We start from the raw sequence: 26,856 nt of genomic DNA on the forward strand, positions 1-26,856 counted from the left end.
TCAAGACCAAGAGGACCCCGTCGGATCAAGAGGACCCATCGGATCAAGAGGACCCATCGGATCAAGACCAAGAGGAACCGTCGGATCAAGAGGACCCCGTTGGATCAAGAGGAACCGTCGGATCAAGAGGACTTGTCGGATCAAGACAAAGAGGACCTGTCGGATCAAGAGGACCCGTCGGATCAAGAGGACCCCGTCGGATCAAGAGGACCCATCGGATCTAGACCAAGAGGACTCGTCGGATCAAGAGGACCCGTCGTACCAAGAGGACCCGTCGGATCAAGAGAACCCCGTCGGATCAAGAGGACCCGTCAGATCAAGAGGACCCCGTTGGATCAAGAGGACCCGTCGGATCAAGAGGGATCAAGAGGACCCGTCGGATCAAGAGGACCCTGTCGAATCAAGAGGACCCGTCGGATCAAGGCCAAGAGGACCCGTCGGATCAAGAGGGATCAAGAGGACCCGTCGGATCAAGAGGACCCCGTCGGATCAAGAGGACCCGTCAGATTAAGAGGACCCCGTCGGATCAAGAGGACCCTTCGGATTAAGAGGATTCAAGAGTACCCGTCGGATCAAGAGGGATCAAGAGGACCCGTCGAAACAAGAGAACCTGTCGGATCAAGAGGACCCCGTCGGATCAAGAGGGATCAAGAGGACCCGTCGTACCAAGAGGACCCGTCGGATCAAGAGGACACGTCGGATCAAGAGGACACGTCGGATCAAGAGGACCCGTCGGACCAAGAGGACCCGTCGGACCAAGAGTACCCGTCGGATCAAGAGGACCCGTCGGATCAAGACCAAGAGGACCCGTCGGATCAAGACCAAGAGGACCCGTCGGATCAAGAGGACCCCTTCGGATCAAGAGGAACCCGTCGGACCAAGAGGACCCGTCGGATCAAGAGGACCCGTCGGATCAAGAGGACCCGTTGGACCAAGAGGACCCGTCAGACCAAGAGGACCCATCGGATCAAGACCAAGAGGACCCGTCGGACCAAGAGGACCCCGTCGGATCAAGACCAAGAGGACCCCGTCGGATCAAGAGGACCCATCGGATCAAGAGGACCCATCGGATCAAGACCAAGAGGACCCGTCGGATCAAGAGGACCCCGTTGGATCAAGAGGAACCGTCGGATCAAGAGGACTTGTCGGATCAAGACAAAGAGGACCTGTCGGATCAAGAGGACCCGTCGGATCAAGAGGACCCCGTCGGATCAAGAGGACCCATCGGATCTAGACCAAGAGGACTCGTCGGATCAAGAGGACCCGTCGGATCAAGAGGACCCATCGGATCAAGAAGTCCCGTCGGATCAAGAGGACCCGTCGGATCAAGAGGACCCGTCAGACCAAGAGGACCCGTCGGATCAAGAGGACCCGTCAGATCAAGACCAAGAGTACCTGTCGGATCAAAACAAAGAGGACCAGTCGGATCGAGAGGACCCCCCCGGACCAAGAGGACCCGTCGGATCAAGAGGACCCGTCGGATCAAGAGGACACGTCGGATCAAGACGACCCGTCGGACCAAGAGGACCCGTCGGATCAAGAGGACCCCGTCGGATCAAGAGGGATCAAGAGGACCCGTCGTACCAAGAGGACCCGTCGGATCAAGAGGACCCGTCGGACCAAGAGGACCCGTCGGACCAAGAGTACCCGTCGGATCAAGAGGACCCGTCGGATCAAGACCAAGAGGACCCGTCGGATCAAGACCAAGAGGACCCGTCGGATCAAGAGGACCCCTTCGGATCAAGAGGAACCCGTCGGACCAAGAGGACCCGTCGGTTCAAGAGGACCCGTCGGATCAAGAGGACCCGTTGGACCAAGAGGACCCGTCGGACCAAGAGGACCCATCGGATCAAGACCAAGAGGACCCGTCGGACCAAGAGGACCCCGTCGGATCAAGACCAAGAGGACCCCGTCGGATCAAGAGGACCCATCGGATCAAGAGGACCCATCGGATCAAGACCAAGAGGACCCGTCGGATCAAGAGGACCCCGTTGGATCAAGAGGAACCGTCGGATCAAGAGGACTTGTCGGATCAAGACAAAGAGGACCTGTCGGATCAAGAGGACCCGTCGGATCAAGAGGACCCCGTCGGATCAAGAGGACCCATCGGATCTAGACCAAGAGGACTCGTCGGATCAAGAGGACCCGTCGGATCAAGAGGACCCATCGGATCAAGAAGTCCCGTCGGATCAAGAGGACCCGTCGGATCAAGAGGACCCGTCAGACCAAGAGGACCCGTCGGATCAAGAGGACCCGTCAGATCAAGACCAAGAGTACCTGTCGGATCAAAACAAAGAGGACCAGTCGGATCAAGAGGACCCCGTCGGACCAAGAGGACCCGTCGGATCAAGAGGACCCGTCGGATCAAGAGGACACGTCGGATCAAGACGACCCGTCGGACCAAGAGGACCCGTCGGATCAAGAGGACCCCGTCGGATCAAGAGGACCCCGTCGGATCTAGAGGACCCGTCGGATCAAGAGGACCCGTTGGATCAAGAGGACCCGTCGGATCAAGACCAAGAGGACTCGTCGGATCAAGAGCACCCGTCGGATCAAGAAGACCCGTCAGATCAAGAGGACCCGTCGGTTCAAGACCAAGAGGACCCGTCGGACCAAGAGGACCCGTCTTATCAAGACCAAGAGGACCCGTCGGATCAAGACCAAGAGGACCCGTCGGATCAAGAGTACCCCATCGGATCAAGAGGAAACCCGTCGGATCAAGAGGTATCAAGAGGACCCGTCGGATCAAGAGGACCCGTCGGACCAAGAGTACCCGTCGGATCAAGACCAAGAGGAACCGTCGGATCAAGAGGACCCCGTCGGATCAAGAGGACCCGTCGGACCAGGAGGACCCGTCGGATCAAGACCAAGAGGACCCGTCGGATCAAGAGGACCCGTCGGATCGAGGACCCCGTCGAATCAAGACCAAGAGGACTCGTCGGATCATGAGGACTCGTCGGAACAAGAGGACTCCATCGGATCAAGAGTACTCCGTCGGATCAAGAGGACCCCGTCGGATCAAGAGGACCCCGTCGGACCAAGAGGACCCGTCGGATCAAGAGGACCCGTCGGATCAAGACCAAGAGGACCCGTCAGATAAAGAAAAAGAGGACCCGTCGGTTCAAGAGGACCCCATCGGATCAAGAGGACCCCGTCGGATCAAGAGGACCCCGTCTGACCAAGAGGACCCGTCGAATCAAAACCAAGAGGACCTGTCGGATCAAGACTAAGAGGACCCGTCGAATAAAAACCATGAGGACCCGTCGAATCAAGAGGACCCCGTCGGATCAAGAGGACCCCGTCAGACCAAGAGGACCCGTCGGATCAAGAGGACACGTCGGATCAAGAGGACACGTCGAATCAAGAGGACCTGTCGGACCAAGAGGACCCGTCGGACCAAGAGGACCCGTCGGATCAAGAGGACCCGTCGGATCAAGACCAAGAGGACCCGTCGGATCAAGACCAAGAGGACCCGTCGGATCAAGTGGACCCCTTCGGATCAAGAGGACCCGTCGGATCAAGGCCAAGAGGACCCGTCGGATCAAGGCCAAGAGGACCCGTCTTATCAAGACCAAAAGGACACGTCGGATCAAGAGGAATCCGTCGGGTCAAGAGGACCCCGTTGGATCAAGAGGACCCGTCGTAACCAAGAGGACCCGTCGGATCAAGAGGACCCGTCAGATCAAGACCAAGAGGACCCATCGGATCAAGACCAAGAGGACCCGTCGGATCAAGAGGACCCCGTCGGATCAAGAGGGATCAAGAGGACCCCGTCTGATCAAGAGGACCCCGTCGGATCAAGAGGGATCAAGAGGACCCGTCGGACCAAGAGGACCCGTCGGATAAAGACCAAGAGGACCCGTCGGATCAAGAGGACCCGTCGGACCAAGAGGACCCGTCAGATCAAGAGGACCCGTCAGATCAAGAGGACCCCGTCGGATCAAGAGGACCAAGTCGGTTCAAGAGGACCCGTCGGATCAAGAGGACCCGTCGGATCAAGACCAAAAGGACCCGTCGGATCAAGAGGACCCCGTCAGATCAAGAGGAATCCGTTGGATCAAGAGGGCTCTGTCGGATCAAGAGGACCCCGTCGGATCAAGAGGACCCCGTCGGATCAAGAGGACCCGTCGGACCAATAGGATCCGTCGGATCAAGAGGACTCGTCGGATCAAGAGGACCTCGTCGGATCAAGAGGACCCCGTCGGATCAAGAGGACCCGTCTGATCAAGAGGCCCCGTCGGATCAAGAGGACCCCATCGGATCAAGAGGACCCAGTCGGATCAAGAGGGATAAAGAGGACCCCGTCGGATAGAGAGGACCCATCGGATCAAGACCAAGAGGACCCGTCGGATCAAGGCCAAGAGGACCCGTCGGATCAAGGCCAAGGGGATCCGTCGGATCAAGGCCAAGAGGACCCGTCGGATCAAGACCAAAAGGACCCGTCGGATCAAGAGGAATCCGTCGGATCAAGAGGATCCCGTCGGATCAAGAGGACCCGTCGTACCAAGAGGACCAGTCGGATCAAGAGGACCCGTCGGATCAAGACCAAGAGGACCCGGCGGATCAAGACCAAGAGGACCCGTCGGATCAAGAGGACCCCGTCGGATCAAGAGGACCCGTCGGATCAAGAGGTCCCGTCGGATCAAGAGGACCCCGTCGGATCAAGAGGACCCCGTCGGATCAAGAGGGATCAAGAGGACCCCGTCGGATCAAGAGGACCCCGTCGGATCAATAGGGATCAAGAGGACCCGTCGGATCAAGAGGACCCCGTCGGATCGAGAGGACCCATCGGATCAAGACCAATAGGATCCGTCGGAGCAAGGTAGAGGATCCGTCGGATCAAGCCAAGAGGACCCGTCGGATCTAGACCAAGAGGACCCGTCGGATCAAGACCAAGAGGACCCGTCGGATCAAGAGGACCAGTCAGATCAAGAGGACCCCGTCGGATCAAGAGGACCGGTCGAACCAAGAGGACCCGTCGGATCAGAAGGACCCGTCGGATCAAGACCAAGAGGACCCGTCAGATCAAGACCAAGAGGACCCGTCGGATCAAGAGGACCCCGTCGGATCAAGAGGACCCGTCAGATAAAGAGGACCCGTCGGATCAAGACCAAGAGGACCCATCGGATCAAGACCAAAAGGTCCCGTCGGATCAAGAGGACCCCGTCAGATCAAGAGGAATCCGTTGGATCAAGAGGACTCTGTCGGATCAAGAGAACCCCGTCGGATCAAGAGGACCCATCGGATCAAGAGGACCCGTCGGAACAAGAGGACCCGTCGGACCAAGAGGACCCGTCGGATCAAGAGGACCCGTCGGATCAAGACCAAGAGGACCCGTCGGATCAAGACCAAGAGGACCCCGTCGGATCAAGAGGACCCGTTAGATCAAGAGGACCCCGTCGGATCAAGAGGACCCCGTCGGATCAAGAGGACCCGTCGGATCAAGAGTATCCCGTCGGATCAAGACCGAGAGGACCCGTCGGATAAAGACCAAGAGGACCAGTCGGATCAAGAAGACCCCGTCGGATCAAGAGGACCCGTCGGATCAAGAGGGATCAAGAGGACCCCGTCGGATCAAGAGGACCCCGTCGGATCAAGAGGGATCAAGAGGACCCATCGGATCAAGAGGACCCCGTCGGATCGAGAGGACCCATCGGATCAAGACCAAGAGGACCCGTTGGATCAAGGCCAAGAGGACCCATCGGATCAAGGCCAAGAGGACCCGTCAGATCAAGGCCAAGAGGACCCGTCGGATCAAGACCAAGAGGACCCGTCGGATCAAGAGGACCCCGTCGGATCAAGAGGACCCGTCGGACCAAGAGAACCCGTCGGATCAAGAGGACCCATCGGATCAAGACCAAGAGAACCCGTCGGATCAAGACCAAAAGGACCCATCGGATCAAGAGGACCCCGCCAGATCAAGAGGACTCCGTCGGATCAAGAGGAATCCGTTGGATCAAGAGGACTCGTCGGATCAAGAGGACCCGTCGTACCAAGAGGACCCGTCGGATCAAGAGAACCCCGTCGGATCAAGAGGACCCGTCAGATCAAGAGGACCCCGTCGGATCAAGAGGACCCGTCGGATCAAGAGGGATCAAGAGGACCCGTCAGATCAAGAGGACCCTGTCGAATCGAGAGGACCCGTCGGATCAAGGCCAAGAGGACCCGTCGGATCAAGAGGGATCAAGAGGACCCGTCGGATCAAGAGGACCCCGTCGGATCAAGAGGACCCGTCAGATTAAGAGGACCCCGTCGGATCAAGAGGACCCTTCGGATTAAGAGGGATCAAGAGGACCCGTCGGATCAAGAGGGATCAAGAGGACCCGTCGGATCAAGAGGGATCAAGAGAACACCGTCGGATCAAGAGGGATCAAGAGGACCCGTCGGATCAAGAGGACCCCATCGGATCAAGAGGAACCGTCGGATCAAGACTAAGAGGACCCGTCGGATCAAGACCAAGAGGACCCGTCGGATCAAGGCCAAGAGGACCCGTCGGATCAAGACCAAGAGGACCCGTCGGATCAAGAGGACCCCGTCGGATCAAGAGGACCCCGTCGGATCAAGAGGACTCCGTCGGATCAAGAGGACTCCGTCAGATCAAGAGGACTCCGTCGGATCAAGAGGACCCCGTCGGATCAAGAGGACCAAGAGTACCCGTCGGATCAAGAGGACCAGTCGGATCAAGACCAAGAGGACCCGTCGGATTTAGCCCACGAGGACCCGTCATATCAAGAGGACCCCGTCGGATCAAGAGGACCCCGTCGGATCAAAAGGACCCTGTCGGAACAAGAGGACCCCGTCGGAACAAGAGGACCCCTTCGGATCAAGAGGACCCCGTCGGAGCAAGAGGACCCTGTCGGATCAAGAGGACACCGTCGGATCAAGAGGACACCGTCAGATCAAGAGGATACCCTCGGATCGAGAGGACCCCGTCGGATCAAGAGGACCCGTCAGATCAAGAGGACCCGTCGGATCAAGAGGACCCCGTCGGATCAAGAGGGATCAAGAGGACCCCGTCTGATCAAGAGGGATCAAGAGGACCCCGACGGATCAAGAGGACCCCGTCGGATCAAAAGGGATCAAGAGGACCCGTCGAATTAAGAGGACCCCGTCGGATCGATAGGACCCATCGGATCAAGACCAAGAGGACCCGTCGGATCAAGGCCAAGAGGACCCGTCAGATCAAGGCCAAGAGGACCCGTCGGATCAAGGCCAAGAGGACCCGTCGGATCAAGAGGACCCCGTCGGATCAAGAGGACCCGTCAGATCAAGAGGACCCCGTCGGATCAAGAGGACCCTTCGGATCAAGAGGGATCAAGAGGACCCGTCGGATCAAGAGAACACTTCGGATCAAGAGGGATCAAGAGGACCCGTCGGATCAAGAGGACCTGTCGGATCAAGAGGACCCCGTCAGATCAAGAGGGATCAAGAGGACCCAGTCGGATCAAGAGGGATCAAGAGGACACCGTCGGATCAAGAGGCATCAAGAGGACCCGTCGAATCAAGAGGACCCCATCGGATCAAGAGGACCCGTCGGATCAAGACCAAAAGGACCCGTCGGATCAAGAGGACCCCGTCAGATCAAGAGGGATCAAGAGGACCCGTCGGATCAAGAGGACCCCGTCGGATCAAGAGGACCCGTCAGATCAAGAGGACCCCGTCGGATCAAGAGGACCCTTCGGATCAAGAGGGATCAAGAGGACCCGTCGGATCAAGAGAACACTTCGGATCAAGAGGGATCAAGAGGACCCGTCGGATCAAGAGGACCTGTCGGATCAAGAGGACCCCGTCAGATCAAGAGGGATCAAGAGGACCCCATCGGATCAAGAGGGATCAAGAGGACACCGTCGGATCAAGAGGCATCAAGAGGACCCGTCGAATCAAGAGGACCCCATCGGATCAAGAGGACCCGTCGGATCAAGACCAAAAGGACCCGTCGGATCAAGAGGACCCGTCGGATCAAGAGGACCCGTCGGATCAAGACCAAGAGGACCCGTCGGATCAAGGCCAAGAGGACCCGTCGGATCAAGACCAAGAGGACCCGTCGGATCAAGAGGACCCCGTCGGATCAAGAGGGATCAAGAGGACCCCGTCTGATCAAGAGGGAACAAGAGGACCCAGACGGATCAAGAGGACCCCGTCGGATCAAGAGGGATCAAGAGGACCCGTCGGATCAAGAGGACCCCGTCGGATCGAGAGGACCCCGTCGGATCGAGAGGACCCATCGGATCAAGACCAAGAGGACACGTCGGATCAAGGCCAAGAGGACCCGTCAGATCAAGGCCAAGAGGACCCGTCGGATCAAGAGGACCCCGTCGGATCAAGAGGACCCGTCAGATCAAGAGGACCCCGTCAGATCAAGAGGACCCGTCGGACCAAGAGGACCCGTCGGATCAAGAGGACCCATCGGATCAAGACCAAGAGGACCCGTCGGATCAAGACCAAAAGGACCCATCGGATCAAGAGGACCCCGTCAGATCAAGAGGACTCCGTCGGATCAAGAGGAATCCGTTGGATCAAGAGGACTCGTCGGATCAAGAGGACCCGTCGTACCAAGAGGACCCGTCGGATCAAGAGGACCCCGTCGGATCAAGAGGACCCATCAGATCTAGAGGGATCAAGAGGACCCGTCGGATCAAGAGGACCCCGTCGGATCGAGAGGACCAGTCGGATCAAGGCCAAGAGGACCCGTCGGATCAAGAGGGATCAAGAGGACCCGTCGGATCAAGAGGACCCCGTCGGATCAAGAGGACCCATCAGATCAAGAGGACCACGTCGCATCAAGAGGACCCTTCGGATCAAGAGGGATCAAGAGGACCCGTCGGATCAAGAGAACCCTTCGGATCAAGAGGGATCAAGAGGACCCGTCGGATCAAGAGGACCTGTCGGATCAAGAGGACCCCGTCAGATCAAGAGGGATCAAGAGGACCCCGTCGGATCAAGAGGGATCAAGAGGACACCGTCGGATCAAGAGGGATCAAGAGGACCCGTCGAATCAAGAGGACCCCATCGGATCAAGAGGACCCGTCGGATCAAGACCAAAAGGACCCGTCGGATCAAGAGGACCCGTCGGATCAAGAGGACCCGTCGGATCAATACCAAGAGGACCCGTCGGATCAAGGCCAAGAGGACCCGTCGGATCAAGACCAAGAGGACCCGTCGGATCAAGAGGACGCCGTCGGATCAAGAGTACCCCGTCGGATCAAGAGGACTCCGTCGGATCAAGAGGACTCCGTCAGATCAAGAGGACTCCGTCGGATCAAGAGGACCCCGTCGGATCAAGAGGACCAAGAGGACCCGTCGGATCAAGACCAAAAGGACCCGTCGGATCAAGAGGAATCCGTCGGATCAAGAGGACCCCGTCGGATCAAGAGGACCCGTCGTACCAAGAGGACCCGTCGGATCAAGAGGACCCGTTGGATCAAGACCAAGAGGACCCGGCGGATCAAGACCAAGAGGACCCGGCGGATCAAGAGGACCCCGTCGGATCAAGAGGACCCGTCGGATCAAGAGGACCCGTCGGATCAAGAGGACCCCGTCGGATCAAGAGGACCCCGTCGGATCAAGAGGGATCAAGAGGACCCCGTCGGATCAAGAGGACCCCGTCGGATCAATAGGGATCAAGAGGACCCGTCGGATCAAGAGGACCCCGTCGGATCGAGAGGACCCATCGGATCAAGACCAATAGGATCCGTCGGAGCAAGGTAAAGAGGATCCGTCGGATCAAGCCAAGAGGACCCGTCGGATCTAGACCAAGAGGACCCGTCGGATCAAGACCAAGAGGACCCGTCGGATCAAGAGGACCAGTCAGATCAAGAGGACCCCGTCGGATCAAGAGGACCGGTCGGACCAAGAGGACCCGTCGGATCAGAAGGACCCGTCGGATCAAGACCAAGAGGACCCGTCAGATCAAGACCAAGAGGACCCGTCGGATCAAGAGGACCCCGTCGGATCAAGAGGACCCGTCAGATAAAGAGGACCCGTCGGATCAAGACCAAGAGGACCCGTCGGATCAAGACCAAAAGGTCCCGTCGGATCAAGAGGACCCCGTCAGATCAAGAGGAATCCGTTGGATCAAGAGGACTCTGTCGGATCAAGAGAACCCCGTCGGATCAAGAGGACCCATCGGATCAAGAGGACCCGTCGGAACAAGAGGACCCGTCGGACCAAGAGGACCCGTCGGATCAAGAGGACCCGTCGGATCAAGACCAAGAGGACCCGTCGGATCAAGACCAAGAGGACCCCGTCGGATCAAGAGGACCCGTTAGATCAAGAGGACCCCGTCAGATCAAGAGGACCCCGTCGGATCAAGAGGACCCGTCGGATCAAGAGTATCCCGTCGGATCAAGACCGAGAGGACCCGTCGGATAAAGACCAAGAGGACCCGTCGGATCAAGAGGACCCCGTCGGATCAAGAGGACCCGTCGGATCAAGAGGACCCCGTCGGATCAAGAGTGATCAAGAGGACCCCGTCGGATCAAGAGGGATCAAGAGGACCCATCGGATCAAGAGGACCCCGTCGGATCGAGAGGACCCATCGGATCAAGACCAAGAGGACCCGTTGGATCAAGGCCAAGAGGACCCATCGGATCAAGGCCAAGAGGACCCGTCAGATCAAGGCCAAGAGGACCCGTCGGATCAAGACCAAGAGGACCCGTCGGATCAAGAGGACCCCGTCGGATCAAGAGGACCCGTCGGATCAAGAGGACCCCGTCGGATCAAGAGGACCCGTCGGACCAAGAGAACCCGTCGGATCAAGAGGACCCATCGGATCAAGACCAAGAGAACCCGTCGGATCAAGACCAAAAGGACCCATCGGATCAAGAGGACCCCGTCAGATCAAGAGGACTCCGTCGGATCAAGAGGACCCGGTCGGATCGAGAGGACCAGTCGGATCAAGGCCAAGAGGACCCGTCGGATCAAGAGGGATCAAGAGGACCCGTCGGATCAAGAGGACCCCGTCGGATCAAGAGGACCCATCAGATCAAGAGGACCACGTCGCATCAAGAGGACCCTTCGGATCAAGAGGGATCAAGAGGACCCGTCGGATCAAGAGAACCCTTCGGATCAAGAGGGATCAAGAGGACCCGTCGGATCAAGAGGACCTGTCGGATCAAGAGGACCCCGTCAGATCAAGAGGGATCAAGAGGACCCCGTCAGATCAAGAGGGATCAAGAGGACACCGTCGGATCAAGAGGGATCAAGAGGACCCGTCGAATCAAGAGGACCCCATCGGATCAAGAGGACCCGTCGGATCAAGACCAAAAGGACCCGTCGGATCAAGAGGACCCGTCGGATCAAGAGGACCCGTCGGATCAATACCAAGAGGACCCGTCGGATCAAGGCCAAGAGGACCCGTCGGATCAAGACCAAGAGGACCCGTCGGATCAAGAGGATCCCGTCGGATCAAGAGTACCCCGTCGGATCAAGAGGACTCCGTCGGATCAAGAGGACTCCGTCAGATCAAGAGGACTCCGTCGGATCAAGAGGACCCCGTCGGATCAAGAGGACCAAGAGGACCCGTCGGATCAAGACCAAAAGGACCCGTCGGATCAAGAGGAATCCGTCGGATCAAGAGGACCCCGTCGGATCAAGAGGACCCGTCGTACCAAGAGGACCCGTCGGATCAAGAGGACCCGTTGGATCAAGACCAAGAGGACCCGGCGGATCAAGACCAAGAGGACCCGGCGGATCAAGAGGACCCCGTCGGATCAAGAGGACCCGTCGGATCAAGAGGACCCGTCGGATCAAGAGGACCCCGTCGGATCAAGAGGACCCCGTCGGATCAAGAGGGATCAAGAGGACCCCGTCGGATCAAGAGGACCCCGTCGGATCAATAGGGATCAAGAGGACCCGTCGGATCAAGAGGACCCCGTCGGATCGAGAGGACCCATCGGATCAAGACCAATAGGATCCGTCGGAGCAAGGTAAAGAGGATCCGTCGGATCAAGCCAAGAGGACCCGTCGGATCTAGACCAAGAGGACCCGTCGGATCAAGACCAAGAGGACCCGTCGGATCAAGAGGACCAGTCAGATCAAGAGGACCCCGTCGGATCAAGAGGACCGGTCGGACCAAGAGGACCCGTCGGATCAGAAGGACCCGTCGGATCAAGACCAAGAGGACCCGTCAGATCAAGACCAAGAGGACCCGTCGGATCAAGAGGACCCCGTCGGATCAAGAGGACCCGTCAGATAAAGAGGACCCGTCGGATCAAGACCAAGAGGACCCGTCGGATCAAGACCAAAAGGTCCCGTCGGATCAAGAGGACCCCGTCAGATCAAGAGGAATCCGTTGGATCAAGAGGACTCTGTCGGATCAAGAGAACCCCGTCGGATCAAGAGGACCCATCGGATCAAGAGGACCCGTCGGAACAAGAGGACCCGTCGGACCAAGAGGACCCGTCGGATCAAGAGGACCCGTCGGATCAAGACCAAGAGGACCCGTCGGATCAAGACCAAGAGGACCCCGTCGGATCAAGAGGACCCGTTAGATCAAGAGGACCCCGTCAGATCAAGAGGACCCCGTCGGATCAAGAGGACCCGTCGGATCAAGAGTATCCCGTCGGATCAAGACCGAGAGGACCCGTCGGATAAAGACCAAGAGGACCCGTCGGATCAAGAGGACCCCGTCGGATCAAGAGGACCCGTCGGATCAAGAGGACCCCGTCGGATCAAGAGTGATCAAGAGGACCCCATCGGATCAAGAGGGATCAAGAGGACCCATCGGATCAAGAGGACCCCGTCGGATCGAGAGGACCCATCGGATCAAGACCAAGAGGACCCGTTGGATCAAGGCCAAGAGGAACCATCGGATCAAGGCCAAGAGGACCCGTCAGATCAAGGCCAAGAGGACCCGTCGGATCAAGACCAAGAGGACCCGTCGGATCAAGAGGACCCCGTCGGATCAAGAGGACCCGTCGGATCAAGAGGACCCCGTCGGATCAAGAGGACCCGTCGGACCAAGAGAACCCGTCGGATCAAGAGGACCCATCGGATCAAGACCAAGAGAACCCGTCGGATCAAGACCAAAAGGACCCATCGGATCAAGAGGACCCCGTCAGATCAAGAGGACTCCGTCGGATCCAGCGGAATCCGTTGGATCAAGAGGACTCGTCGGATCAAGAGGACCCGTCGTACCAAGAGGACCCGTCGGATCAAGAGAACCCCGTCGGATCAAGAGGACCCGTCAGATTAAGAGGACCCCGTCGGATCAAGAGGACCCGTCGGATCAAGAGGGATCAAGAGGACCCGTCGGATCAAGAGGACCCTGTCGAATCGAGAGGACCCGTCGGATCAAGGCCAAGAGGACCCGTCGGATCAAGAGGGATCAAGAGGACCCGTCGGATCAAGAGGACCCCGTCGGATCAAGAGGACCCGTCAGATTAAGAGGACCCCGTCGGATCAAGAGGACCCTTCGGATTAAGAGGAATCAAGAGGACCCGTCGGATCAAGAGGGATCAAGAGGACCCGTCGGATCAAGAGGACCTGTCGGATCAAGAGGACCTGTCGGATCAAGAGGGATCAAGAGGACCCCGTCGGATCAAGAGGGATCAAGAGGACACCGTCGGATCAAGAGGGATCAAGAGGACCCGTCGGATCAAGAGGACCCCATCGGATCAAGAGGAACCGTCGGATCAAAACCAAGAGGACCCGTCGGATCAAGACCAAGAGGTCCCGTCGGATCAAGGCCAAGAGGACCCGTCGGATCAAGACCAAGAGGACCCGTCGGATCAAGAGGACCCCGTCGGATCAAGAGGACCCCGTCGGATCAAGAGGACCCCGTCGGATCAAGAGGACTCCGTCAGATCAAGAGGACTCCGTCGGATCAAGAGGACCCCGTCAGATCAAGAGGACCAAGAGTACCCGTCGGATCAAGAGGACCAGTCGGATCAAGACCAAGAGGACCCGTCGGATCGAGCCCACGAGGACGCGTCAGATCAAGAGGACCCCGTCGGATCAAGAGGACCCCGTCGGATCAAAAGGACCCCGTCGGAACAAGAGGACCCCGTCGGAACAAGAGGACCCCTTCGGATCAAGAGGACCCCGTCGGAGCAAGAGGACCCTGTCGGATCAAGAGGACACGGTCGGATCAAGAGGACACCGTCAGATCAAGAGGATACCCTCGGATCGAGAGGACCCCGTCGGATCAAGAGGACCCGTCAGATCAAGAGGACCCGTCGGATCAAGAGGACCCCGTCGGATCAAGAGGGATCAAGAGGACCCCGTCTGATCAAGAGGGATCAAGAGGACCCCGACGGTTCAAGAGGACCCCGTCGGATCAAAAGGGATCAAGAGGACCCGTCGAATTAAGAGGACCCCGTCGGATCGATAGGACCCATCGGATCAAGACCAAGAGGACCCGTCGGATCAAGGCCAAGAGGACCCGTCAGATCAAGGCCAAGAGGACCCGTCGGATCAAGGCCAAGAGGACCCGTCGGATCAAGACCAAGAGGACCCGTCGGATCAAGAGGACCCCGTCGGATCAAGAGGACCCGTCAGATCAAGAGGACCCCGTCGGATCAAGAGGACCCGTCGGATCAAGAGGACTCGTCGGATCAAGAGGACCCGTCGTACCAAGAGGACCCGTCGGATCAAGAGAACCCCGTCGGATCAAGAGGACCCGTCAGATTAAGAGGACCCCGTCGGATCAAGAGGACCCGTCGGATCAAGAGGGATCAAGAGGACCCGTCGGATCAAGAGGACCCTGTCGAATCGAGAGGACCCGTCGGATCAAGGCCAAGAGGACCCGTCGGATCAAGAGGGATCAAGAGGACCCGTCGGATCAAGAGGACCCCGTCGGATCAAGAGGACCCGTCGGATCAAGAGGACTCGTCGGATCAAGAGGACCCGTCGTACCAAGAGGACCCGTCGGATCAAGAGAACCCCGTCGGATCAAGAGGACCCGTCAGATTAAGAGGACCCCGTCGGATCAAGAGGACCCGTCGGATCAAGAGGGATCAAGAGGACCCGTCGGATCAAGAGGACCCTGTCGAATCGAGAGGACCCGTCGGATCAAGGCCAAGAGGACCCGTCGGATCAAGAGGGATCAAGAGGACCCGTCGGATCAAGAGGACCCCGTCGGATCAAGAGGACCCGTCAGATTAAGAGGACCCCGTCGGATCAAGAGGACCCTTCGGATTAAGAGGGATCAAGAGGACCCGTCGGATCAAGAGGGATCAAGAGGACCCGTCGGATCAAGAGGACCTGTCGGATCAAGAGGACCTGTCGGATCAAGAGGGATCAAGAGGACCCCGTCGGATCAAGAGGGATCAAGAGGACACCGTCGGATCAAGAGGGATCAAGAGGACCCGTCGGATCAAGTGGACCCCATCGGATCAAGAGGAACCGTCGGATCAAGACCAAGAGGACCCGTCGGATCAAGACCAAGAGGACCCGTCGGATCAAGGCCAAGAGGACCCGTAGGATCAAGACCAAGAGGACCCGTCGGATCAAGAGGACCCCGTCGGATCAAGAGGACCCCGTCGGATCAAGAGGACCCCGTCGGATCAAGAGGACTCCGTCAGATCAAGAGGACTCCGTCGGATCAAGAGGACCCCGTCAGATCAAGAGGACCAAGAGTACCCGTCGGATCAAGAGGACCAGTCGGATCAAGACCAAGAGGACCCGTCGGATCGAGCCCACGAGGACCCGTCAGATCAAGAGGACCCCGTCGGATCAAGAGGACCCCGTCGGATCAAAAGGACCCCGTCGGAACAAGAGGACCCCGTCGGAACAAGAGGACCCCTTCGGATCAAGAGGACCCCGTCGGAGCAAGAGGACCCTGTCGGATCAAGAGGACACGGTCGGATCAAGAGGACACCGTCAGATCAAGAGGATACCCTCGGATCGAGAGGACCCCGTCGGATCAAGAGGACCCGTCAGATCAAGAGGACCCGTCGGATCAAGAGGACCCCGTCGGATCAAGAGGGATCAAGAGGACCCGGTCTGATCAAGAGGGATCAAGAGGACCCCGACGGATCAAGAGGACCCCGTCGGATCAAAAGGGATCAAGAGGACCCGTCGAATTAAGAGGACCCCGTCGGATCGATAGGACCCATCGGATCAAGACCAAGAGGACCCGTCGGATCAAGGCCAAGAGGACCCGTCAGATCAAGGCCAAGAGGACCCGTCGGATCAAGGCCAAGAGGACCCGTCGGATCAAGACCAAGAGGACCCGTCGGATCAAGAGGACCCCGTCGGATCAAGAGGACCCGTCAGATCAAGAGGACCCCGTCGGATCAATAGGACCCGTCGGACCAAGAGGACCCGTCGGATCAAGAGGACCCATCGGATCAAAACCAAGAGGACCCGTCGGATCAAGACCAAAAGGACCCATAGGATCAAGAGGACCCCGTCAGATCAAGAGGACTCCGTCGGATCAAGAGGAATCCGTTGGATCAAGAGAACTCGTCGGATCAAGAGGACCCATTGTACCAAGAGGACCCGTCGGATCAAGAGGACCCCGTCGGATCAAGAGGACCCGTCAGATCAAGAGGGATCAAGAGGACCCGTCGGATCAAGAGGACCCCGTCGGATCGAGAGGACCCATCGGATCAAGAGGACCCCGTCAGATCAAGAGGACTCCGTCGGATCCAGCGGAATCCGTTGGATCAAGAGGACTCGTCGGATCAAGAGGACCCGTCGTACCAAGAGGACCCGTCGGATCAAGAGAACCCCGTCGGATCAAGAGGACCCGTCAGATTAAGAGGACCCCGTCGGATCAAGAGGACCCGTCGGATCAAGAGGGATCAAGAGGACCCGTCGGATCAAGAGGACCCTGTCGAATCGAGAGGACCCGTCGGATCAAGGCCAAGAGGTCCCGTCGGATCAAGAGGGATCAAGAGGACCCGTCGGATCAAGAGGACCCCGTCGGATCAAGAGGACCCGTCAGATTAAGAGGACCCCGTCGGATCAAGAGGACCCTTCGGATTAAGAGGGATCAAGAGGACCCGTCGGATCAAGAGGGATCAAGAGGACCCGTCGGATCAAGAGGACCTGTCGGATCAAGAGGGATCAAGAGGACCCCGTCGGATCAAGAGGGATCAAGAGGACACCGTCGGATCAAGAGGGATCAAGAGGACCCGTCGGATCAAGAGGACCCCATCGGATCAAGAGGAACCGTCGGATCAAGACCAAGAGGACCCATCGGATCAAGACCAAGAGGACCCGTCGGATCAAGGCCAAGAGGACCCGTCGGATCAAGACCAAGAGGACCCGTCGGATCAAGAGGACCCCGTCGGATCAAGAGGACCCCGTCGGATCAAGAGGACCCCGTCAGATCAAGAGGACTCCGTCAGATCAAGAGGACTCCGTCGGATCAAGAGGACCCCGTCAGATCAAGAGGACCAAGAGTACCCGTCGGATCAAGAGGACCAGTCGGATCAAGACCAAGAGGACCCGTCGGATCGAGCCCACGAGGACCCGTCAGATCAAGAGGACCCCGTCGGATCAAGAGGACCCCGTCGGATCAAAAGGACCCCGTCGGAACAAGAGGACCCCGTCGGAACAAGAGGACCCCTTCGGATCAAGAGGACCCCGTCGGAGCAAGAGGACCCTGTCGGATCAAGAGGACACGGTCGGATCAAGAGGACACCGTCAGATCAAGAGGATACCCTCGGATCGAGAGGACCCCGTCGGATCAAGAGGACCCGCCAGATCAAGAGGACCCGTCGGATCAAGAGGACCCCGTCGGATCAAGAGGACCCCGTCGGATCAAGAGGGATCAAGAGGACCCCGTCTGATCAAGAGGGATCAAGAGGACCCCGACGGATCAAGAGGACCCCGTCGGATCAAAAGGGATCAAGAGGACCCGTCGAATTAAGAGGACCCCGTCGGATCGATAGGACCCATCGGATCAAGACCAAGAGGACCCGTCGGATCAAGGCCAAGAGGACCCGTCAGATCAAGGCCAAGAGGACCCGTCGGATCAAGGCCAAGAGGACCCGTCGGATCAAGACCAAGAGGACCCGTCGGATCAAGAGGACCCCGTCGGATCAAGAGGACCCGTCAGATCAAGAGGACCCCGTCGGATCAAGAGGACCCGTCGGACCAAGAGGACCCGTCGGATCAAGAGGACCCATCGGATCAAAACCAAGAGGACCCGTCGGATCAAGATCAAAAGGACCCATAGGATCAAGAGGACCCCGTCAGATCAAGAGGACTCCGTCGGATCAAGAGGAATCCGTTGGATCAAGAGAACTCGTCGGATCAAGAGGACCCATCGTACCAAGAGGACCCGTCGGATCAAGAGGACCCCGTCGGATCAAGAGGACCCGTCAGATCAAGAGGGATCAAGAGGACCCGTCGGATCAAGAGGACCCCGTCGGATCGAGAGGACCCGTCGGATCAAGGCCAAGAGGACCCGTCGGATCAAGAGGGATCAAGAGGACCCGTCGGATCAAGAGGACCCCGTCAGATCAAGAGGACCCGTCAGATCAAGAGGACCCCGTCGGATCAAGAGGACCCTTCGGATCAAGAGGGATCAAGAGGACACGTCGGATCAAGAGAACACTTCGGATCAAGAGGGATCAAGAGGACCCGTCGGATCAAGAGGACCCCGTCGGATCGATAGGACCCATCGGATCAAGACCAAGAGGACCCGTCGGATCAAGGCCAAGAGGACCCGTCAGATCAAGGCCAAGAGGACCCGTCGGATCAAGACCAAGAGGACCCGTCGGATCAAGAGGACCCCGTCGGATCAAGAGGACCCGTCAGATCAAGAGGACCCCGTCGGATCAATAGGACCCGTCGGACCAAGAGGACCCGTCGGATCAAGAGGACCCATCGGATCAAAACCAAGAGGACCCGTCGGATCAAGACCAAAAGGACCCATAGGATCAAGAGGACCCCGTCAGATCAAGAGGACTCCGTCGGATCAAGAGGAATCCGTTGGATCAAGAGAACTCGTCGGATCAAGAGGACCCATCGTACCAAGAGGACCCGTCGGATCAAGAGGACCCCGTCGGATCAAGAGGACCCGTCAGATCAAGAGGGATCAAGAGGACCCGTCGGATCAAGAGGACCCCGTCGGATCGAGAGGACCCATCGGATCAAGAGGACCCCGTCAGATCAAGAGGACTCCGTCGGATCCAGCGGAATCCGTTGGATCAAGAGGACTCGTCGGATCAAGAGGACCCGTCGTACCAAGAGGACCCGTCGGATCAAGAGAACCCCGTCGGATCAAGAGGACCCGTCAGATTAAGAGGACCCCGTCGGATCAAGAGGACCCGTCGGATCAAGAGGGATCAAGAGGACCCGTCGGATCAAGAGGACCCTGTCGAATCGAGAGGACCCGTCGGATCAAGGCCAAGAGGTCCCGTCGGATCAAGAGGGATCAAGAGGACCCGTCGGATCAAGAGGACCCCGTCGGATCAAGAGGACCCGTCAGATTAAGAGGACCCCGTCGGATCAAGAGGACCCTTCGGATTAAGAGGGATCAAGAGGACCCGTCGGATCAAGAGGGATCAAGAGGACCCGTCGGATCAAGAGGACCTGTCGGATCAAGAGGGATCAAGAGGACCCCGTCGGATCAAGAGGGATCAAGAGGACACCGTCGGATCAAGAGGGATCAAGAGGACCCGTCGGATCAAGAGGACCCCATCGGATCAAGAGGAACCGTCGGATCAAGACCAAGAGGACCCGTCGGATCAAGACCAAGAGGACCCGTCGGATCAAGGCCAAGAGGACCCGTCGGATCAAGACCAAGAGGACCCGTCGGATCAAGAGGACCCCGTCGGATCAAGAGGACCCCGTCGGATCAAGAGGACCCCGTCAGATCAAGAGGACTCCGTCAGATCAAGAGGACTCCGTCGGATCAAGAGGACCCCGTCAGATCAAGAGGACCAAGAGTACCCGTCGGATCAAGAGGACCAGTCGGATCAAGACCAAGAGGACCCGTCGGATCGAGCCCACGAGGACCCGTCAGATCAAGAGGACCCCGTCGGATCAAGAGGACCCCGTCGGATCAAAAGGACCCCGTCGGAACAAGAGGACCCCGTCGGAACAAGAGGACCCCTTCGGATCAAGAGGACCCCGTCGGAGCAAGAGGACCCTGTCGGATCAAGAGGACACGGTCGGATCAAGAGGACACCGTCAGATCAAGAGGATACCCTCGGATCGAGAGGACCCCGTCGGATCAAGAGGACCCGTCAGATCAAGAGGACCCGTCGGATCAAGAGGACCCCGTCGGATCAAGAGGGATCAAGAGGACCCCGTCTGATCAAGAGGGATCAAGAGGACCCCGACGGATCAAGAGGACCCCGTCGGATCAAAAGGGATCAAGAGGACCCGTCGAATTAAGAGGACCCCGTCGGATCGATAGGACCCATCGGATCAAGACCAAGAGGACCCATCGGATCAAGGCCAAGAGGACCCGTCAGATCAAGGCCAAGAGGACCCGTCGGATCAAGGCCAAGAGGACCCGTCGGATCAAGACCAAGAGGACCCGTCGGATCAAGAGGACCCCGTCGGATCAAGAGGACCCGTCAGATCAAGAGGACCCCGTCGGATCAAGAGGACCCGTCGGACCAAGAGGACCCGTCGGATCAAGAGGACCCATCGGATCAAAACCAAGAGGACCCGTCGGATCAAGATCAAAAGGACCCATAGGATCAAGAGGACCCCGTCAGATCAAGAGGACTCCGTCGGATCAAGAGGAATCCGTTGGATCAAGAGAACTCGTCGGATCAAGAGGACCCATCGTACCAAGAGGACCCGTCGGATCAAGAGGACCCCGTCGGATCAAGAGGACCCGTCAGATCAAGAGGGATCAAGAGGACCCGTCGGATCAAGAGGACCCCGTCGGATCGAGAGGACCCGTCGGATCAAGGCCAAGAGGACCCGTCGGATCAAGAGGGATCAAGAGGACCCGTCGGATCAAGAGGACCCCGTCAGATCAAGAGGACCCGTCAGATCAAGAGGACCCCGTCGGATCAAGAGGACCCTTCGGATCAAGAGGGATCAAGAGGACACGTCGGATCAAGAGAACACTTCGGATCAAGAGGGATCAAGAGGACCCGTCGGATCAAGAGGACCTGTCGGATCAAGAGGACCCCGTCAGATCAAGAGGGATCAAGAGGACCCCGTCGGATCAAGAGGGATCAAGAGGACACCGTCGGATCAAGAGGCATCAAGAGGACCCGTCGAATCAAGAGGACCCCATCGGATCAAGAGGACCCGTCGGATCAAGACCAAAAGGACCCGTCGGATCAAGAGGACCCGTTGGATCAAGAGGACCTGTAGGATCAAGACCAAGAGGACCCGTCGGATCAAGGCCAAGAGGACCCGTCGGATCAAGACCAAGAGGACCCGTCGGATCAAGAGGACCCCGTCGGATCAAGAGGGATCAAGAGGACCCCGTCTGATCAAGAGGGAACAAGAGATCAAGAGGACCCCGTCGGATCAAGAGGACCGGTCGGACCAAGAGGACCCGTCGGATCAGAAGGACCCGTCGGATCAAGACCAAGAGGACCCGTCAGATCAAGACCAAGAGGACCCGTCGGATCAAGAGGACCCCGTCGGATCAAGAGGACCCGTCAGATAAAGAGGACCCGTCGGATCAAGACCAAGAGGACCCGTCGGATCAAGACCAAAAGGTCCCGTCGGATCAAGAGGACCCCGTCAGATCAAGAGGAATCCGTTGGATCAAGAGGACTCTGTCGGATCAAGAGAACCCCGTCGGATCAAGAGGACCCATCGGATCAAGAGGACCCGTCGGAACAAGAGGACCCGTCGGACCAAGAGGACCCGTCGGATCAAGAGGACCCGTCGGATCAAGACCAAGAGGACCCGTCGGATCAAGACCAAGAGGACCCCGTCGGATCAAGAGGACCCGTTAGATCAAGAGGACCCCGTCAGATCAAGAGGACCCCGTCGGATCAAGAGGACCCGTCGGATCAAGAGTATCCCGTCGGATCAAGACCGAGAGGACCCGTCGGATAAAGACCAAGAGGACCCGTCGGATCAAGAGGACCCCGTCGGATCAAGAGGACCCGTCGGATCAAGAGGACCCCGTCGGATCAAGAGTGATCAAGAGGACCCCATCGGATCAAGAGGGATCAAGAGGACCCATCGGATCAAGAGGACCCCGTCGGATCGAGAGGACCCATCGGATCAAGACCAAGAGGACCCGTTGGATCAAGGCCAAGAGGACCCATCGGATCAAGGCCAAGAGGACCCGTCAGATCAAGGCCAAGAGGACCCGTCGGATCAAGACCAAGAGGACCCGTCGGATCAAGAGGACCCCGTCGGATCAAGAGGACCCGTCGGATCAAGAGGACCCCGTCGGATCAAGAGGACCCGTCGGACCAAGAGAACCCGTCGGATCAAGAGGACCCATCGGATCAAGACCAAGAGAACCCGTCGGATCAAGACCAAAAGGACCCATCGGATCAAGAGGACCCCGTCAGATCAAGAGGACTCCGTCGGATCCAGCGGAATCCGTTGGATCAAGAGGACTCGTCGGATCAAGAGGACCCGTCGTACCAAGAGGACCCGTCGGATCAAGAGAACCCCGTCGGATCAAGAGGACCCGTCAGATTAAGAGGACCCCGTCGGATCAAGAGGACCCGTCGGATCAAGAGGGATCAAGAGGACCCGTCGGATCAAGAGGACCCTGTCGAATCGAGAGGACCCGTCGGATCAAGGCCAAGAGGACCCGTCGGATCAAGAGGGATCAAGAGGACCCGTCGGATCAAGAGGACCCCGTCGGATCAAGAGGACCCGTCAGATTAAGAGGACCCCGTCGGATCAAGAGGACCCTTCGGATTAAGAGGAATCAAGAGGACCCGTCGGATCAAGAGGGATCAAGAGGACCCGTCGGATCAAGAGGACCTGTCGGATCAAGAGGACCTGTCGGATCAAGAGGGATCAAGAGGACCCCGTCGGATCAAGAGGGATCAAGAGGACACCGTCGGATCAAGAGGGATCAAGAGGACCCGTCGGATCAAGAGGACCCCATCGGATCAAGAGGAACCGTCGGATCAAAACCAAGAGGACCCGTCGGATCAAGACCAAGAGGTCCCGTCGGATCAAGGCCAAGAGGACCCGTCGGATCAAGACCAAGAGGACCCGTCGGATCAAGAGGACCCCGTCGGATCAAGAGGACCCCGTCGGATCAAGAGGACCCCGTCGGATCAAGAGGACTCCGTCAGATCAAGAGGACTCCGTCGGATCAAGAGGACCCCGTCAGATCAAGAGGACCAAGAGTACCCGTCGGATCAAGAGGACCAGTCGGATCAAGACCAAGAGGACCCGTCGGATCGAGCCCACGAGGACGCGTCAGATCAAGAGGACCCCGTCGGATCAAGAGGACCCCGTCGGATCAAAAGGACCCCGTCGGAACAAGAGGACCCCGTCGGAACAAGAGGACCCCTTCGGATCAAGAGGACCCCGTCGGAGCAAGAGGACCCTGTCGGATCAAGAGGACACGGTCGGATCAAGAGGACACCGTCAGATCAAGAGGATACCCTCGGATCGAGAGGACCCCGTCGGATCAAGAGGACCCGTCAGATCAAGAGGACCCGTCGGATCAAGAGGACCCCGTCGGATCAAGAGGGATCAAGAGGACCCCGTCTGATCAAGAGGGATCAAGAGGACCCCGACGGTTCAAGAGGACCCCGTCGGATCAAAAGGGATCAAGAGGACCCGTCGAATTAAGAGGACCCCGTCGGATCGATAGGACCCATCGGATCAAGACCAAGAGGACCCGTCGGATCAAGGCCAAGAGGACCCGTCAGATCAAGGCCAAGAGGACCCGTCGGATCAAGGCCAAGAGGACCCGTCGGATCAAGACCAAGAGGACCCGTCGGATCAAGAGGACCCCGTCGGATCAAGAGGACCCGTCAGATCAAGAGGACCCCGTCGGATCAAGAGGACCCGTCGGATCAAGAGGACTCGTCGGATCAAGAGGACCCGTCGTACCAAGAGGACCCGTCGGATCAAGAGAACCCCGTCGGATCAAGAGGACCCGTCAGATTAAGAGGACCCCGTCGGATCAAGAGGACCCGTCGGATCAAGAGGGATCAAGAGGACCCGTCGGATCAAGAGGACCCTGTCGAATCGAGAGGACCCGTCGGATCAAGGCCAAGAGGACCCGTCGGATCAAGAGGGATCAAGAGGACCCGTCGGATCAAGAGGACCCCGTCGGATCAAGAGGACCCGTCGGATCAAGAGGACTCGTCGGATCAAGAGGACCCGTCGTACCAAGAGGACCCGTCGGATCAAGAGAACCCCGTCGGATCAAGAGGACCCGTCAGATTAAGAGGACCCCGTCGGATCAAGAGGACCCGTCGGATCAAGAGGGATCAAGAGGACCCGTCGGATCAAGAGGACCCTGTCGAATCGAGAGGACCCGTCGGATCAAGGCCAAGAGGACCCGTCGGATCAAGAGGGATCAAGAGGACCCGTCGGATCAAGAGGACCCCGTCGGATCAAGAGGGATCAAGAGGACACCGTCGGATCAAGAGGGATCAAGAGGACCCGTCGGATCAAGTGGACCCCATCGGATCAAGAGGAACCGTCGGATCAAGACCAAGAGGACCCGTCGGATCAAGACCAAGAGGACCCGTCGGATCAAGGCCAAGAGGACCCGTAGGATCAAGACCAAGAGGACCCGTCGGATCAAGAGGACCCCGTCGGATCAAGAGGACCCCGTCGGATCAAGAGGACCCCGTCGGATCAAGAGGACTCCGTCAGATCAAGAGGACTCCGTCGGATCAAGAGGACCCCGTCAGATCAAGAGGACCAAGAGTACCCGTCGGATCAAGAGGACCAGTCGGATCAAGACCAAGAGGACCCGTCGGATCGAGCCCACGAGGACCCGTCAGATCAAGAGGACCCCGTCGGATCAAGAGGACCCCGTCGGATCAAAAGGACCCCGTCGGAACAAGAGGACCCCGTCGGAACAAGAGGACCCCTTCGGATCAAGAGGACCCCGTCGGAGCAAGAGGACCCTGTCGGATCAAGAGGACACGGTCGGATCAAGAGGACACCGTCAGATCAAGAGGATACCCTCGGATCGAGAGGACCCCGTCGGATCAAGAGGACCCGTCAGATCAAGAGGACCCGTCGGATCAAGAGGACCCCGTCGGATCAAGAGGGATCAAGAGGACCCGGTCTGATCAAGAGGGATCAAGAGGACCCCGACGGATCAAGAGGACCCCGTCGGATCAAAAGGGATCAAGAGGACCCGTCGAATTAAGAGGACCCCGTCGGATCGATAGGACCCATCGGATCAAGACCAAGAGGACCCGTCGGATCAAGGCCAAGAGGACCCGTCAGATCAAGGCCAAGAGGACCCGTCGGATCAAGGCCAAGAGGACCCGTCGGATCAAGACCAAGAGGACCCGTCGGATCAAGAGGACCCCGTCGGATCAAGAGGACCCGTCAGATCAAGAGGACCCCGTCGGATCAATAGGACCCGTCGGACCAAGAGGACCCGTCGGATCAAGAGGACCCATCGGATCAAAACCAAGAGGACCCGTCGGATCAAGACCAAAAGGACCCATAGGATCAAGAGGACCCCGTCAGATCAAGAGGACTCCGTCGGATCAAGAGGAATCCGTTGGATCAAGAGAACTCGTCGGATCAAGAGGACCCATTGTACCAAGAGGACCCGTCGGATCAAGAGGACCCCGTCGGATCAAGAGGACCCGTCAGATCAAGAGGGATCAAGAGGACCCGTCGGATCAAGAGGACCCCGTCGGATCGAGAGGACCCATCGGATCAAGAGGACCCCGTCAGATCAAGAGGACTCCGTCGGATCCAGCGGAATCCGTTGGATCAAGAGGACTCGTCGGATCAAGAGGACCCGTCGTACCAAGAGGACCCGTCGGATCAAGAGAACCCCGTCGGATCAAGAGGACCCGTCAGATTAAGAGGACCCCGTCGGATCAAGAGGACCCGTCGGATCAAGAGGGATCAAGAGGACCCGTCGGATCAAGAGGACCCTGTCGAATCGAGAGGACCCGTCGGATCAAGGCCAAGAGGTCCCGTCGGATCAAGAGGGATCAAGAGGACCCGTCGGATCAAGAGGACCCCGTCGGATCAAGAGGACCCGTCAGATTAAGAGGACCCCGTCGGATCAAGAGGACCCTTCGGATTAAGAGGGATCAAGAGGACCCGTCGGATCAAGAGGGATCAAGAGGACCCGTCGGATCAAGAGGACCTGTCGGATCAAGAGGGATCAAGAGGACCCCGTCGGATCAAGAGGGATCAAGAGGACACCGTCGGATCAAGAGGGATCAAGAGGACCCGTCGGATCAAGAGGACCCCATCGGATCAAGAGGAACCGTCGGATCAAGACCAAGAGGACCCATCGGATCAAGACCAAGAGGACCCGTCGGATCAAGGCCAAGAGGACCCGTCGGATCAAGACCAAGAGGACCCGTCGGATCAAGAGGACCCCGTCGGATCAAGAGGACCCCGTCGGATCAAGAGGACCCCGTCAGATCAAGAGGACTCCGTCAGATCAAGAGGACTCCGTCGGATCAAGAGGACCCCGTCAGATCAAGAGGACCAAGAGTACCCGTCGGATCAAGAGGACCAGTCGGATCAAGACCAAGAGGACCCGTCGGATCGAGCCCACGAGGACCCGTCAGATCAAGAGGACCCCGTCGGATCAAGAGGACCCCGTCGGATCAAAAGGACCCCGTCGGAACAAGAGGACCCCGTCGGAACAAGAGGACCCCTTCGGATCAAGAGGACCCCGTCGGAGCAAGAGGACCCTGTCGGATCAAGAGGACACGGTCGGATCAAGAGGACACCGTCAGATCAAGAGGATACCCTCGGATCGAGAGGACCCCGTCGGATCAAGAGGACCCGCCAGATCAAGAGGACCCGTCGGATCAAGAGGACCCC

This window comes from Pseudophryne corroboree, chromosome 1 (assembly GCF_028390025.1).
Source record: "Pseudophryne corroboree isolate aPseCor3 chromosome 1, aPseCor3.hap2, whole genome shotgun sequence".
NCBI lineage: Eukaryota > Metazoa > Chordata > Amphibia > Anura > Myobatrachidae > Pseudophryne > Pseudophryne corroboree.